We start from the raw sequence: 9,410 nt of genomic DNA on the forward strand, positions 1-9,410 counted from the left end.
GACACACTCACAGATATTCAGTATTTGAAGTTGTTCAAATAATCTGCACATTTTTAAGACAATTTTGAAAAACGTTTTTAGGGTCATTATCACTATAAAGTGCATTTGGGACATCAAAAAAAATGTAGATTTTTGATTTACCTACACAGTTATTGTATTCATTAAAATTTAGGCTGTAAGAAATGAATGTTGGTCAAGCTCTTTCCCTTTTTACATATAACACGCAAACAGAAAAACAGCAAGCATCCCTCAAATTGTGTCAACCCTGTCATGGACAAATTCAAAGTAGTATAAGTGTATTTCCATTGCAGTGTGATTATAAAATGTGTCTTTTCAGAAAGGTCATGTGTCCCTTTACCAACCCAATTATAGATTCTAGAAAAAAAGTATTTTTAGAATAATTAAATAATGGACAAAACATTGATTTCCAAATAAATTATGTAATAATTCTTTTCAAAATAAAACCCAAGATCTAAAATATTTTGTCAAACTTTCCAACAATATTAACTTGTTGGTTTATTAAGAAATCACACAAGATATTTTGCTGAGGTTATAAATAATTGATTTTTTTAACATGACTGGAAAACAAGATGATAGGGTTGACATTGACATGACAGGGTGGACAAAGGCTTTATTTGGTGAACTAAATATGGAGGAACATTTGAAAAACAACAGGTACAACAATAAATATTAAAGGGTTCGTATAAAAGGGTTGTAAATGTTTTCAATAATTTAACTTTTTTCAGTAATACTGCAAACCACTGAGCCACCATGCCGCCTCTTCTGTTATCAATTAAGTTTTAGCAATATACAGATAAATGAAAAATAAACAATTTCGTCCTTCAAATGAAACTAAATTTGCTAATGAATGTAAATCTTTACATTGTTCATTGTACTGGAGGAGTAAAGGGAATGTTGGAAGCAAGTCAAGTTAAACACCTTAATAATACTGTTTTATTTTTCAGAATAAGGTAAACTTCATTTCTACTGTAATTAGATTACAGATCTTCACATAAATCTACAAATACTCAGGGCTGTAGTTTTATTTTAATCAGTCAATGAGCTTCATTATATGGACTTTAAAAGGATATCCTTTGTAAATACTGAGACAGATATTGCCAAAAGGTTTGTATTGTCCATTTATGCATCTACTGGTGTAGTGTGTGTGTGTATATGTGTTGTAAGTAACATATAACATTCCCTAATTAGTAATAATAAAATAGTAAATAAATAAAGTGTCAATAACAATGCATATGTCCGCCCTGTCAAGGAAGGATTTGTGACAGGGTGGACAATGACATGAAGACATTTTTGGCTATGGATATCATTTATTGAACACATGCTGTACCTGCAGCTGGTAAAGTGTTTCCCTATTTAAGCTCTTTGCACACAGTTTAACAGCTGTATTTTAATCTCTAAATTAAAAGAAAAAAATGAATATTTTATTCTGACAGGGTGGACATGTTAAGCTTGACATAATTCATTTTCAAACTCAATATGAGGAAAAATAGCAAACATTAGTGAAGATATTTACTGTGGGCACATCAGATGTTTAAACCTCTGAAGAAAAGCAAAATGGGCATGGGCATGCCAATGAGTACATCAGAGGGGTCTTAAAGGGGCATTTACCACATTATGACAGTGTAGACAGCAAATTCAAGGACACATGCAAAACGATTAATAATATTATGAAAACAAAATAAAAGTGATTAAAATGACTTTTTTTGTGAAATAACTTGTTAAAGACAATAAAAATATTTACAAATCTTTTAAATTTGATCTAATTTATCTACTTTGTAGACTCACTGAAGTTGGCTCAGCAGTGTGTGGGACATGGCAAAACCACATCCATTCAATGACAGAATATGGCAAAAATTGACAAAAACATTTTAAAACACTCATAATTCTACATGCATGTGTGTAAAAGTTTAACAATTATATCAAAACATCAGAGTTTCATCATTGTGCATTATGCCCATAAAAACCTTACTATTTTGATAAATGTGGTTTAATGAAGTGTAAAATGATAGTATAAAATTATTTTCTTCAATAAATACATTTTAAAAAAATGTGTATGTATGGCCCCTGACTTTATTCACAACACTCAGTGTGGCCCTTACTAAGTTTGGATTTGACACCCCTGGTTTAGTGGATTTAGTCAGAACTGAGTTGTGGGCAGCTCATATGCAAGCTATTGTTTTCAGTCATTCTTCTCACACTTCATACAGTTAACTCACTCTGTATACAGAAAGTACATTCCCTTTAATTTTGCACTTAAATATTGCTGGTTATTTTTGATGATTGAGTTTTTTTGTAGATTAAGATTTGATACTTTTTTTGGTGCAACCAAATGTTTGCAGCTGTTTCAACTGTCAAATAGGCTCGGAACTGATCAAATGTTTTAATGGTTAATTTTTCATACATGTACACGCAGTACAATTATTTGACAAGTACATAAAGTAAAACAATCACTTTAATAGTTCACTGAATGTTACCCTTAAATAGTGAAAGTTTTCTTGATTTTTACCAACAACTGTTTACATTTAATTGTACAAGTTGCATCTACCCTGAAATAAACGTCTGAACGATTAAAATGTGTTCCTATAGAGATAGTTTACTAAAAAAAGAAAAATTACTCGCTATTTACTCACTCCTCAAGTGTTTACAAACCTCTGTGTATTTATTTCTTCTGTTGAACACAAAAGAAGATAGTTTGAAGAAAGCTAGAAACCTATAACCATCGACTCCCATGAAAAAAAAACATAAGAAATAAACAACAGAACAAGTAAAGAGTGAGGAAATTGTCAATTTTCATTTTTTTTTTGTCCTTTTGAGTTTGTGTTTCTATACAGCTGGGTGTTGCATTATTGTCAACCTTTCACACAGGCCATAAGTGAAACATTTGAACAATTTTGCAACATTGTTTTATTGAAATGGTTTTAATGTGTTTGTTGCACCACATTGTAATGTTTAGTTAAGTACTCATGCATTAAACAACACAACCTCCATATATTGTGTCAAATGTTTTTGTGGAGAATTCAAGATGGAGTGAGTAGGCTACTACACTGAAGAAAAAAAAATATTTATTGGATTTACAAAAAGTGGTTGCAAACAAATTGTGTGGGCTGAATTTAAACAAACTAATTAACTAATTAAGTTAAACATGACTAAATTTTATTTGTTTGTTTATATTCAGCCCTTATAAATTGTTTGCATTTTTGCTTTGCATTTTTTTATGGGCCAATAAATAATTTGCACATAAAAGTCTGCTTTAATTTAAAAGAAAATTCAGAACTTCTAAAATCAATTTCACTTAAAGCTCTGTAGTGGTGCAAAAAGCCTGACAGCCAGTGGACCATGTTAAAATTATTAAAGGTTCATTTAGCATGTATAGAAAAAACATGAGGAATACTGTTCTAGCATTTGTTTGAAGCAAAAATGTACTACTTAAGTTGAATATTTAATAAAGAAAATACCATAAAAAACTCAGTTTTAATAAAAAAAAATTTATTTCAGGTATAACCAACACAATCTAACAGCAATTTGTAACTTTTTGATTTAGTGGCTAATTTATATTAATTTTTATGATCTAATTCGTACAATTTAGTACGATTTGCTCATCCCCCAATGACGGTTGGGTTTAGGGGTGGGGTTAGTTGCCACACCTCCTTTTTAAAATCGTACAATTTTGTACGAATTAGCCACTAAACTGGCAAAATGTAAAATACTTACATTTTCTCGTGAGATCAGGCTGGGTATAACACGACATACAGACAACATATCAGTTTACCTGTAAAACCCTTTAGTTTATATTTTAAATATACCTCCCCTTTATACTCTTTTTAAGGTGAAACAAATGAAAATTCTATTACTTAAAACTTAATAGTTTAAACAAAATTATTTTACTTTTAAATAACAAGACTATTTCTTCATAAACTCGCTTCCTCTGTTTCATTTGCATTTAGGTCAGGTCTGAAAGTAATGATGTAACCACAAAAGTTTTGAAATCATGCTAAAAAGTACATTACTGTAGTTGAGAAAGATGTTTATACATTTAAAAAATAGTCATAAAAATTTATTTATTTTTGTATAAAGTGCATCTTGATGCATTTTTATTCTTATCTCAAAAGCCTTCTTTTGCACACGAGGATGGGATGGTCTGGAACAAATTATTCATTCTTTCAGAAAACACAAAGCAACATCACTGTGACTGTGTGTCATCACAAACAAAGAACTATATTAGAGGTTATTCACTTTAGCTTGAGCACTGTGTCGGACAGACAAGGGATCCTGAACAGAGCCAATATGGACATTAGTATTTTTTAATATCTATAAACAAATGTTTTGAATAACACATCTTTGCATATAAGACTACTTGTTAGTGGTAGATAGCTAACACATGATCATTTTTAGCCTATCAAAAACATTTTTCAGAATTTATTTAACATATAACATGTTTAATTGCTACATGTATGGTGGTTTAGCCTGCTTTATCATAGCAATCTATGTGTGTGTGTGTCTGTCGACCTGCTCTCTGAAACATCTAGAATTCTCTATATTCATTATTAAATCATGAATTTTAATATTGCATTACACTATCCTTAAACACAACAGTCAACAGTAGTTTAAGTCATAGTGTATATGTTTTTGACGTTTTCCCCTTGTCAGTTAAAAAGTCCAATAACTGAGGAGATTGCATATAATAATTTGAGAGATTTAAAGGAGGGAAAGCTGTCCCGGGGGAGAGCCCTAAGCTCATAAGATCCTCGAGCCCTGGGCTCCCTTCCGTAAGCATGGCATGAGGGGAGTTTGAGCTCAGGTAAATCTTGATTAACTCCCCCGACTTGTTTCTGTTCTACTGACAGATATAGAGATGGCTAAAGAGAGCTATATGGCTTACTAAGAGCTCGACTAAGGTGCCAATGTAGAATGTTCAGTTTAATTAGGTTGGACTGTGGGAGGAACCTGGGGAAAACCTACGCGAGCACAGAGTTAACGAGCAAACTCCACACAAAATGTCCACCGGTTCAGCAAACTTTACCCTGTAACATTCTTGCTTTGAGACAACGTTGCTAACGACGGGGTCACCATGTGGCCCAATCTAGAAGGAGGGGGAGTAGGGGTGGGAGGGGAATTTCTCAAGACAAAGATAACCGAGGTAAGAAACTCTGGTTATTTATAGTGAGTTAGGAATCATCTGATTGGTGAATCATCTTAGCTAATGCAGGACCAGTTGTGGACAATCATAAGCATGTGATCCTCTCGAAAGTAATTTATAAACAAACCTTACATCAATGAACAGCCAAACTACATGAAAAAGCTGCCGTTTTGAATATACCCATTTTGTGTTGACAAGGACTCAATTTCGAGGACTCTGCTCTCCATTGTGAAGCTTCATGTGAGTGTTGAGGCTTCTTTTATGTTTAAAGTCTTTTCCACACTCAATGCACCTAAAATGATCCTCTCCTGAGTGAGTCTTCATGTGTTTCTTAATGGAGTCTTTGCGTGTGAGACTCTTTCCACACTGATCACATGTGAACACTATGGTTCCAGTGTGACCATTCATGTTATTCTTGAGGCTAGATTTGGTTGTGAAGCTCTTCCCACACTGAACACATGCAAACGGCTTCTCTCCGGTGTGAGTTCTCATGTGGTAATCAAGTGCGTTTTTACATATGAAACTTTTACCACACTCTGTGCATGTATAAGGTTTCTCTCCAGTGTGAATCCTCATGTGGATCTCAAGGTCTTGTTTTTGAGCAAAACTTTTCCCACACTATGTGCAAGTAAAAATTCTCTCTTCAGTGTGAGTTCTCATGTGGACTTCAAGGGTGCCATTTCGCTTAAAACTCTTTCCACACTGAGGGCAAGAGTAAGGCTTTTCCCCAGTGTGAATTCTCATGTGCGCTGCAAAGTTTCCTGCATGATAGAAGGTTTGTCCACACTGTTGGCATGTGTATGGCCTCTCTCCAGTATGAATTCTTCTGTGCACTGCAAAGTTTCCTGCATGATAGAAGGTTTGTCCACAGTGTTGGCATGTGTACGGCCTCTCTCCAGTGTGAATTCTCATGTGGGTTTTAAAGCCTTGTATATAACCAAAACTCTTTCCACAGTGTTCGCAGGTGTAAGGTTTCTCCATAGTGTGAACTTTCATGTGAACGTCAAGGTTCTGCTTTTGGCTGAAACTCTTTCGACACTGTTTACAGCTGAAAGGCTTCTCCCCTGTGTGAATTCTCATGTGCACCACAAGGCTTCCTGCATGAAAGAAGCTTTTTCCACACTGTTGGCATGTGTACGGCCTCTCTCCAGTGTGAACTCTCATGTGGGTTCTAAAGCCTTATATATAACCAAAACTCTTTCCACAGTGTTCACAGGTGTAAGGTTTCTCACCTGTGTGTCACTCTCATGTGAACATCAAGGTTTGACTTTTGACTGAAACTTTTCCCACACTGTTTACAGCTGAAATGACATCCAGATTTGGGTTTCCGAGGTCTTCCACGTGAAGTCTTTTTAGTCAGTGTGGGTTTTTCATTAGTCATTAGTTCTTGGGGTTTCTCTAACTGCTGTTTCTCCTCCATTTGATCAGTCTCTTCTTTCAGCACCACCAAGTCTAAAAAAAAAGTGAACTTTAGTATGAAGGCCCAAAGGAACGAGCATGAAATGGATGTTTCACCCACAAATAAAAAATGACCTTACCATTTACTCTGTGTTATGCAGTTTTGAACTTTTCCTTTTTTCTGGAACACAAAGTAAGCCAATCTCTGCGTTTTCATCTTCTTTTGAGTTCAACAGGATCAAGAAACTCATAAAGGTTTAAAACCCACACGAGGGAGAGTAAATGGTGAGGCTATTTTCATTTCTGCATCAACCATCCCGTTTAAAGGGTTCTTATTATGAACCTTTTTACAAGATGTTAAAGGTTTTGGCTCAAAATAAGATCAAATACCTTGCAGAATATTTCTCTATAGCTCTTTTTGTGCCAGTGGCTTTAAATGCAAACGATCAAATGAACACGCTCTAGATTAACCGTGTTCATTCATGCGTAACTTCCACTCCATATAAACATTTTTAACTTGCTTGAAAGACACGATTGAGACAAATCCTGCATGTTGACAGCAAGTGCGTGTAATTGACGCTAATATTTTTGAGTTAGCATTATTGTACATAACTTATTCAAATGTTCTCAGTACTGGGTTGCAGCTGGAAGGGCATGCGCTGTTTAAAGCATATGCTGGATAAGTTGGTGGTTCATTCCGATGCGGCGACCCCTGATAAATAAAGGGACTGAGCCGAAAGAAAATGAATGAATGAATTTACGCAAACGCTTAATGCAACGTTTGCTTTACCTGCAGTGATGAGGAGATGGCGAGATGACATACTTTGTTACTTGTTTTCATTAATTTGTATTTTTGTCATTGTTTTATTGCCTTTGTGCATGTTCTGAGGCTTAGCTGAAGACCTACATGATGACATTTTATATACCTGACAAAATGTAGAAATGCTATCTAAAAAGGTTTCCTGCTGTTTGTCCAATCAGGGAGAGTGGCAACGTAAAAATACAAATAATAATGTTAACCCGGGGTTCGCAAATGTGAAACTTCTGTTAATAAACACCCAGGATTATATTTTAACCCCAGGTATAGCATGAGCAGTGTGGAACATGATTACAGATAACCCAGGATTCTGTTTATCCATTGTTAGAATGACCCAGGGTTAACAATTTAAAGTGTGAAAAGCCCTAAAACTACTCAGCATCAGCTCTCTGGATAACCAGAGTACAAAGAGACAATTGTCAATCATGTCATAGCAGTGATCAGGGCCCCATTTTAGAAAGGAGGTTAATTGAAAACTCAGAGTATTTTAACCCTGAAATAAGAAAAACCTCTGGGTTTTCCGTTTCAAAATGGCAGGTTTGTCAAACTGGAGAAATCATGGTAAGTCAAGCCTTGTTTCTGAAAGAGAGGTAGTGTTTTGGTCATTCTAAAACACCTTAACCTTTTTAGTATTAATGTATATTATTAATGACCTCCAGAGTGTCAAGAGCGTCTGTTCTCAGCGTCTCATGGCTTCAAACACCCCCACGTGTTCATTGTGTGTCAGCATTGTCTTCAAGGCGCGAGTACATTTATTAAATAAAGGAAAGATTGACGCAGCTTCTTCTACTGCAGTAAATTCCGTTTTTACTGTTGATATTTGGTGCCAGTTAATTAGGAAGTGGTGATTTTGTTCTCTTTGATTCGTAGCATGGAAACGCTGATTTATTTGCATATATTTTATGTGATATTCCAGTTTTGCACATAAATTTAATTAATATTTTTGGATGGAAACACAGCTATTGCCTATTGCCTATTACAGTCACACAAAGAACAAATGTAAGTCACGTACGAGAATGGCTTGTCCTTTTAAAATAAATGTTTTGCTTAAATTCACTGTCCTTTGACATGTACTGTTACTGGATTAATAGGATTATTATTCGTTCTAAAACATTTTTTTAGTTCTGCTTATATTCTAAATGTCATATCAACCTCTACCACTTGATCAATAATAGAGGCAGACAAGTGCACTTTTAAATCTATTAAAACTGATCAACGTGTTTAAAAGTGGGAACATGGGTAAAAATTTAATGATCACACATTACATTACTCATTTTATTATACTTAAATATTTAAATACTTTAAATGTATAATTACGCATTAACTTCAGCAGCTATGTTTTCCCACGCTAACTGTTTTTGTTTCCTGATGCAGTAATGTTACTTTTTAAATATATGGTCATATTTGCTATAATTTTGCATGAGCACATCAAGTTCAGCAGGAGAAAGAAATGCTGATCTCTTTTTTCAGATGTTGATATGGTCACTTGTAATATCTGCGCTCCATTGATAATGCCTTTTTTATATTCATGGTGTGCGCGCTTAACTCTGAGTTGGTCTAGGCAAAGTTGATTGACCCAACTCATATTAACTATTTTGAAACAGAAAACTCTTGAGTTTTTAGTTTCTCTGTAAATCAACTCAGAGTTCAAGTTTAAACTCCGAGTTGGTTGAACCTCCTTACTGAAACAGGCCCCTGATCTCATATGCTATTGTTCTCTTTTGGGAACTCTACGCTGCGTCTCTTTAGGAGACACAATGGGATACCATCCCTCTTTTATAACCTTCTGAAGCACAGGTGTAATCAATCCAATGTAATTGGCAGGATGCAATGTGCGTGTGGCGTCAGACCGAAGGTATAAAAGCTCCACACTCACAGTGAACTTCAGCTTTTTCTCTCTTCACTCTGCGAATGAGTTCGTTGATTTTGAAGCACTCACAGCACTGATAAGGCACTACAAAAACCATTTAAACTGAATCAAAGCACACACTTTCATTTTCTATTTAAAAATTAGCAAAATGGAAAAGACATTTAGAT

The 9,410-nt window shown here is 34.8% G+C and overlaps 1 pseudogene; it reads right to left on the reverse strand.

The window, feature by feature from the left end:
* Positions 1-3,501: 3,501 nt before the first annotated feature.
* On the reverse strand, positions 3,502-6,442 carry LOC110439528 (uncharacterized; annotated as a pseudogene).
* Positions 6,443-9,410: the final 2,968 nt, after the last annotated feature.

The sequence above is a fragment of the Danio rerio genome, chromosome 4 (genome assembly GCF_049306965.1).
Source record: "Danio rerio strain Tuebingen ecotype United States chromosome 4, GRCz12tu, whole genome shotgun sequence".
Lineage (NCBI taxonomy): Eukaryota > Metazoa > Chordata > Actinopteri > Cypriniformes > Danionidae > Danio > Danio rerio.